This window comes from Jatropha curcas, chromosome 3, assembly GCF_041381405.1.
Source record: "Jatropha curcas cultivar XTBG-Jc1 chromosome 3, XTBG_Jcur_1.0, whole genome shotgun sequence".
Classification (NCBI taxonomy): domain Eukaryota; kingdom Viridiplantae; phylum Streptophyta; class Magnoliopsida; order Malpighiales; family Euphorbiaceae; genus Jatropha; species Jatropha curcas.
Window position 1 is genome coordinate 19,728,117 of NC_143153.1, and position 8,488 is coordinate 19,736,604.

The 8,488-nt window shown below is 36.2% G+C and overlaps 1 long non-coding RNA gene across 1 annotated transcript; it reads right to left on the bottom strand.

Annotated features, from left to right (window-relative positions):
- Positions 1-5,421: 5,421 nt before the first annotated feature.
- On the bottom strand, positions 5,422-7,803 carry LOC149497666 (uncharacterized). Its single transcript, XR_016319898.1, has 3 exons — positions 7,315-7,803; positions 6,425-6,508; positions 5,422-5,623 (listed from the first exon to the last, which is right to left on the bottom strand). It is a non-coding gene; the product is annotated as an uncharacterized LOC149497666 (long non-coding RNA).
- Between the last annotated feature and the right edge of the window lie 685 nt (positions 7,804-8,488).

An 8,488-nucleotide genomic window follows, 5' to 3' on the forward strand; every position in this document is an offset into this window, starting at 1 on the left:
AATACCATCCGGTGGTCAAACCCAAACACCAACCAGTGATCAAACCTAAACACCATCCAGTAGTCAACCTAAACACCAATCTAGTAGTGAACCTAAACACTAACTAGTGGTCAACTCAAGCACCATCCAATGGTCAAACCCAAGCACCATCCAATGGACCCAAACACCAACCAGTGGTAAACCTAAACACCAATCCAGTAGTAAATCTAAACACCATCCACTGGTAAACCTAAACACCAACCAGTGGTCAAACCAAAACACCAATCAAGTAGTAAACCTAAACACCATCCAGTGGTCAACCTAAATACCATCTAGTGGTCAACCCAAATACCATCTAGTGGTCAAACCCAAACACCAACCAGTAGTAAACCTAAACACCAACTAATGGTCAACCTAAACACCAATCTAATGGCAAACCTAAACACTAACCAGTGGTAAACCTAAACACCAATCCACTGGTCAACCTAAGCACCAACCAGTGGTCAACCTAAGAACAAAATCCCTACCCGAGGGGTTGTACCAGACTGAAACACATACCCAAAAGCCTCAAGCACTGACCTGAGCACTACCAAATCGGGGGCAATGCTCGATCAAGCCCTCAAACCTTAACTCGCGCATTACTTTCCACTATCCAAAAGCCTCAAACACAAACCTGAGCACCTCTAAATTCCCAAAAGCCTCAAAATCGACCTAAGTTACCAAAAAGTCTCAAACTAACTTGAGCTACCAAAAAGCCTCAAAACTAACCTGAGCTATCAAAACGCCTTAAATCTTACCTAAGCACCTAAATTGGGGGCAAAGCCTTGATCTAAGCCTCAAAATCGACTTGAGCTACCAAAAAGCCTCCAAACTAACTTGAGCTACCAAAAAGCTTCAAAACTGACCTAAGCTATCAAAAAGCCTTAAATCTGACCTAAGCACCTAAATTGGGGGCAAAGTCTCGATCCAAGTCTCAAAATTGACCTGAGCTACCAAAAACCCTTAAAACTGACTTGAGTTATCAAGAAGCCTTAAATCTGACCTAAGCACCTAAACTGGGGGCATGCCCTAATCTACCTCAATTATCGATTTGAGCATTGCTTAAACACATATCATACCTTAAACAGTGACATGAGCAAACACCATTATACTTAAAGCCTCAAACACAGATCCCCCCACAACCTTAATCTTGACTTAAGTACCTCAAAAGCCTTAAACCTGACCAAAGACACTTCCAAAACACCTTCAAAAGCTTGAACTTGACCCAAGCACCTCAATTGGGGGCATTCGCCCTAAACCCAAGCCTTGAACCTGACTTGAGCATACTAGTTGCCAAAAACCTCAAGTCTGATCTAAGTACACCCAAAGCCTCATACTTTCTATGAGTATACCAATTACCAAAAACCTCAAGTCTGACCTGAGTACACCAAAAACCTCAAGCCTAACCTGAGTACCATAAAATGCCCCTCAAACACTGGCCTGAGAAATATCCAATTGCTTAATCAAAGTGCATGCTTTTACCTTAACCAAAGCAAACATTAACCTTCTTTTCTGTGATGGAAGCAAACCCCATCACGCTTATGTGGGTCTCGTATATATATGGCACAACCCAAGAGGGGGGTGAATTGAGTTTTCTAAAAATATAAATTTTAGATTTTAAAACAAAATATAGAATTCTAAGCGCAGCGGAAAGATAAAGAACTTGTGAGAATAGATTATGGATAAGAATTTCCTCACAATGTTCTATTCATAGAAAGACTATGCAAAGTGCAACTATTAATTAGAACTGCTTCACAATGCCTTATTCAATATCAGAACTGCTTTATGACGGAAAGCTATTGTAATTAGAACTTCCTCATAAAGTTTAGAAAATCATATGAGACTATGTGAGAGACAGTTATTGAAATTAGTATTGCTTCACAAAGCTTTAATCAAGTTTAGAAAACTGATTAGAAACCTAAGTAGTAAAATATACTGTAAATAGAAGATAAGACTTATCAGAATTCCAGAGTTCTAATATTCAGAGAAGATAAGACTTATTCGAGTTTTAGAACATCAGAACCATTAACAACTTTAGCATTTCTAAAATAAAAACAGAAGTGTAAGTAAAGCAGTATCAAGCAAAACTTCAGAAATTAAAAAGATCAACACAGTGATTTATAGTGGTTCGGCTCTAACTCGCCTGCATCCACTCCCCAAGACTCATCTTGAGATCCTCAACTATGTTATCACTTTTCAAGGGTAAGAGATAAACAAACAGTACAAGGCAATAGATCAACACCTAGATCTACCCTTTATGGGCTAGATTTTCCAAAGGTTCTAGTTAACCTCAACCCTTTCTGTTTTTGGCAGAGTACAGAAACTCAATTCAAGACATTAGAATCTCTCTTACGGAGAAGGTTGCTTGATAACCTCTTTCACAATAGCTTCTTATCTAAGCTATTACACAATTGTTTATCAAATAAAGACCTGTCTACTAAAGATTACAGAATCTAAATAGACAGACAGAAATGCAAATATAAGCACAGGAAAAATAGTTTTTCAAATTAAAAAATCGTTTAGAACACAACACTGTTTTTCAAAAGTAGTTATTATAAAAATTCTTTTCTTTTTAAAGATAAAAACGTAAAGTATAAAGATGAAAAGAAAAACGAGGGTAGAGAGTAAGTTTTGAGAGATAAAGGATGTGATCGATAGGTGAATACTCTTAAAACAAAAACTCTTTCTTCCACTCATTTCAAAATGAAAACGTCTTTTTATAGAGAGGTCTGTGACTCTCGTTTTTCGAAAGTGGATATTGCTTTTTCAAATCGGAATATTTGCTTTCCTTATTAGAAGATACGAAAATCTTAGTTACCAAAATTTGTTTTATTCCTTTTGGTAAGAAAATAGGGGATGATCTTTCTTTCCTTAAACATAAAGATTTTCAAAAGCAATTTATTTGAGAAATATTTTTTGAAAAGATTCTACTTACTAAAACGAAAAGTAAGAACTTTCTTTTAGGTAAGAGAATAAATTAAAATTCTTAGATCTTCAATGAGAATTTCCAAAAAAGAAAGCATACGATTTATTACCAAAATCATTAGAGACAAAATCTCTTTAATTTTAGGTAATTGAATCATTTCGATTTCTTTTCAAGGAATTTCGAAAACAACTTTTTGACGAAATGATTTATTTTTGAAGAATCTAATTTTCGAAAAAATTTTTGATGAGAGAAAGATTAGTTTTTCTATCATAGATGAATTTTCTCTCTATCCTACAATAAATCCTAAGGACCTAACCACTAGGGTCTTCGGATGTCTTCATACACTATGGATTTTGTAGGACTTGCCTTGTTCGTTTGTTACTTTCCATAAGAATTTTGCATAAAATATTATTAGCACAAATAATATAATTTAAAATTATTCATTTTGTTTTAATCATCAAAATTCCGAGATTAGAATTTGACCCTTGGGCCAACAATCTCCCCCTTTTTGATGATGACAAAACTAATAAATTTAGCAAACATATAACATGTGCTCCCCCTAAATTTTATGCATAAAGAAATATAAGTTCTAAGTATGCCAAATGATCTTAATATGAAGCGAATTTAGAACATGTATTATGCTCCCCCTGAATAGATGCAATACAACTATTTATGAAATTTAGAACTAGGGAAACGTTTTAGAAACTGATTTAGAACTAGCAAAGATAGACAAGATATTCTAAGTTCTAATAATCAGAGCATATGATCAGAGCAAAAGAATAGAATTAAAACTGATATTAGAACAAAAGATCTTAAGTCCAACCTATAGAGCAGACGTTAGAATAAGAATCTAAGTTCTAAAACACTCAGTTCATCATGCAGAATATATATAGCTCGCCAAAATAGAACATATAGATAGACAACACATATTAGAAAATAGTAAACACTAAGATATGAGTACTTTGGTTACCACATAGCAGAGTACGCACCAAAATATCACCAAAATATCCTGCGTTCTTCCCCTTTTTGTCATCATACAAAAGGGTTAGAAAAGATTAGAGCATAAAAAAAATAAACAGAATTCCAACGATATAACCTACAAAGACAAAGTAAAATATATTGTTCACAACACATAAAGAAAAATCAGAGAGGCTTGGGATCAGTTCTAAGTCTCTTAGAACTTCTTAGATTCTGAGCAGGAGCGGTTTCAGAAGAGCTTTCTAGCCGTTTAGAAGAAGGGTGCAATGGAGGCTTTCTTCCATGAGTCCTATGTTTACCCGCAGTGTGCTTGACTTTCTTTGGTTTCTCTAAGGTAGGAGTGTAGGGTGTTCCTTTAACTTTCAGAGTAGCTAATTTCCTTTCATTGACATCTTTCATTCTTTCCAAGGACTCAATGAGAGACTGACTTTGTTCAATCACAGTCTTGCAATGCTTTATTGCCTCATCGAGTTCCTTATTATGCTCTTTTATAAGCTCTCTTTCCATCCTTTCTAGCATAGCTTCCCCACTCCTTTGCACTGATAAGAACTCAGTTTCTTTTTCTGTTTTGACCTCAGTTGACTTCTCTTCCTCATTTAATTCTAGTTTTTCTGTCTCAGCATCACTGATTTCTTCTACTTTCTTTCCTTTTTCAGCCTTTCCAAACTCCTTTTTCTCTTCTGTTTCTTTCCCTTTTTCTGATTCTGCTTCCTTCTCAGCTATTTTCTCTTTTTCTGTCTCTTCCTTCTTTTCCTCTTCTAATTTCTTTTCTTCTTCTTTCATTTCCTCTATCTTTTCTTCCTTTTCTATTTCTCCCAATTTAGCTTTTCCTTTCTCTTCTTTCTTCTCCTTTTCCTCAGCCTCTTCCTTTCCTTTCTTTTCTTTCTTCTTCTTTTCCTCAGCCTCTTCTTTTCCTTTCTTTTCTTTCTCAGCTTCTTCTTTTTCTTTCTCTTCTTTCTCCTTTTCTTCTTCACCTTCTTCATCTTTCATTTTTAACGACCCACTATCTAGCTTTGAAACATTATAGCCGTCACTTTCCTATAAATCAACATTCAGAAATTCAAATACTGGTGTAAGCACCATTCCATAGGGCAATTTCTTAGGGTTATTCTGCATTTTGTCAAAGATAGTATGACATAGGTTGAAATGTTTCTTCTCAACTATGTGCCATATAATGCACAGATCAATCTGATTCACATATGTAAGTGAAGCACTTTTGGGATAAATATAATGCACAATCACTTTGTATAGTCATTTCATGCTATCTGTAAACTTTGAGCATTCAATAGTGCCCTATTTGTCTGCAGAACCCCTTTTTATAATTTTCTTCGCAAACTCTTCCTTTTTCTACTCACTAACCCTAGAAATATCCTTAATCTTCGTTACTGTCACGACCCGTTTCCGTGGGCCGGAGCGGCACTAGGACCTGGGTGGGCTTAAGGCCCCCGAAGCCCGTAGTAAGCCTATATTATGCAAACGTCATTTCCTATTCATAACTGTGGATGCAAGCCTAATAATTTATTTCAGTTATGTATCACTAATACAGTTCATATATTTAATATGAACTTTTATTATTCATTTACAACCCAACTGGAATACAATTGCGGAACTCTACCTTTACATTTACATCGTCATTTCTATCATTAACAATCTTATATAATTATTGTCTCAACTCCATAGGATTTTTCTTTCTTCTATTACCTGGAAAAAAAATAAGTAGGCAGGGGTGAGCGCCAAACTCAATGAGTAGGGTTAGATAACTCTCTCACCCCACACAATCACACAGATGCTAAAAATATTTTTATCTAGTCACTGATTAATTTTATGATCATGCAGTTTGTCACACAAATGGCAATACAACAGCAATCACAATTATTATCACCTTCATATAATCACATCACGTGGAAATTAGTCAGTGGAGTCACCGAAACCCCCGATGAGCCGTCCTCCCACATGGCCCATCCTCTCACGTGTGCACCAGGGAGCCGATCCCCCATTCTGGCCGACCGATCTAATCCTCACTTGACCAGCCCTCTCATTGTTTTTCCATCCTCTCTCTCTCTCTTTTTTTTTTTTTTTATACCAACAGGAGGCAACCCGGTCGTCTCCATCAAATCTAGATCATCAGGCGCTCACAACAGGAGGCCACCCTGCGGGCTGCGATCAAACCTAGATTATCCGGTGCGCCCAAATAAAGAAGCCAACCTGTGGTTAACAGTAACGGTAACAGTAGGTGCACACGGGGGCGCCGATCTCCCATTTACCCGGCTAACAGTAATCAGTATCAGGATCCATATAACAATAACAGTCTCACAAACCCATGGTGACCCACTTCATCCCAATTCCACACAAACAAGGCACAACAATATCACATTCACAGATAATCAAGCAATATTTAATATCAACAAATAGTGCATCACAATATGGCAATAATGCATGATAACATTTAGCCGTGAATGCATGAATGCAAGCGGATGAGGCAAATTATCTAACACTACTCACAGTTCTTTATTGTCCTCTAAGGGGACTGCCTTTCTAGCCACATGCTTCCAGCCTTTGTCCTTGCATTTCGGAATTTATAAACCTCTAAAATAAACAAGAAAATTCTAAATAAGAATTTCGATTTAAAAACTTATATTTCACATTCGTTTATTTATTTCGGTTATCGGTCATTTAATTCACTTATTAATTTAAACTATATATATTTATAGATATATATTGGGTTTCCGTATTTATTTATCACTCTAATAATCTTACTCTATATGTTTAAGTTCTATAAACAACTTAATCTCTATAAGTAATTTAATTGCTTATAATTAATTTTATTTTCTACCGAAATTTATTTTATTTTATACCGAAATTTATTTTATTTTTCTACCGAAATCGCGGCAGCATCTCCCCTAAAAATTCAACTATCCACCAATTAACTCAGTTAATCATTTTATCAAGTTCTCACAGCCCATCCATCGGGCAATCAATTCAGTCAATTAGTCCCGTCCTCCACATTTATCCACATCAACAATATTTTGTTCATTTTTCTATAATTCCTTAAATCATAATTTCCTAATTTATTTATTACTCGAATTTAATTTTAATCGATCAAGTAATTTTTTATTAATCAATGGATCAACACTAAATTACATTAATTTAATTAATCAAGTAATTAAACTAATCAGTAGATCTAACCACATTAAATTAATTTAACTAATCAAAATTGCTAAATTAAATTAATTAATCAAGATTACTAAAATAATTTAATTCACTAAAATTACTAAAATCAGATTAATCAACTAAAATTATTAAAATTAAACTAACTAAAATGACTAAATTTAATTAACTATCATTAATAAAAGTAAATTAATTAACTAAAATGTATTTAAATTAATTTATACCCCAAATATAATTTTTTTGTCGAATTTCGCTAGATCAGGGATTTCCACGCGTGCCGGATCGAAGAGCAGTGGCTGTTGGTGGTCGGAGGCACGCTGGAGTGGCGGCAGTGGCAGCGGCGGGCTGTGGCATTGCTGCAGAAGGCTGGTGGCGGCTTGACGAGTTGGAGATCGTGCTGCGTTAGGGGCTGCTGTGCGCTGCGTGATCTAGCAGAGGGTGGAGCGTCGCTGCTGGCGTGACGCGACGAGGAGCGGCGGAGGGGTGGTGCTGGCGCGCGACATCTCCGCTCGAGTTGGTGGAGGCCCGATCCGCTTCTGCCAGCAGTGGAGTCGCAGGCGCAGGGAAGAAAAAGAAAGAAAAAGAAAAAAAAGAAAAGAAAGAAAGAAAGAAGGAAGAAGAAGAAAGGAGGAGGAGGAGAAGAAGAAGGAGGTGGCGACGGTGGCGTCTGGTGGCAGCGTGGGTTATCGGATGGTGCTGCGTGGGTGGTGCGCTAGACTAGGCTGAGTGAGGTGAGATCAGCGTTGAAGAAGAATAAAAAAAAAAAAGGAGATGTTTCTAGATGGTTTGGGCTGTTTCGGTTCGATTCAGCCCAAATCTCGATTTTTGTTTGATTTTGATTTTTCAGTTGGTTTTCGATCCGGTTTATCATTGTACGAATTATTGAATTTGCATTTAAATAATTAACTGCATTTCCAGGCTGTCAGTTTATTAAATTTAATTGGAAAATTTTTGAAAATAAAAATTCGAGTTATTTCAGTTACCCTAGACCCAGTGTTTGGCAAATCAAAAATCTTGCTCAAGTCAGCGTAAGACAACGCTTTGATTTAACTTTTAAGCTTTATAGAGATCGACTTTGTTCCACTAACCTTAAGAGAACCGTAGAACTCTTTGACTAAACTCTCATAACACAGTCTGTTTAACGACAAAAAACTCATCCAACCTTGAAACTCAAAGAGTTCCTTGAAATCAAACTCATTACTACCAAAAAATTTCCAGTCAATGACATACGAACGCATGAGAGGATATGGTGAGAGGATAGATTTACCTTTGTCGCGAGCCCTATCTACTTGTTTCTTTGAAGTAGCAATTTTTGCTTTTTCTTCCTTTGGTTCCTCATCTGGCTTTTTCTGTTTTGACTCCTTTTGCTCATATTTCTTTGATAGTCCTTTTAGGAGT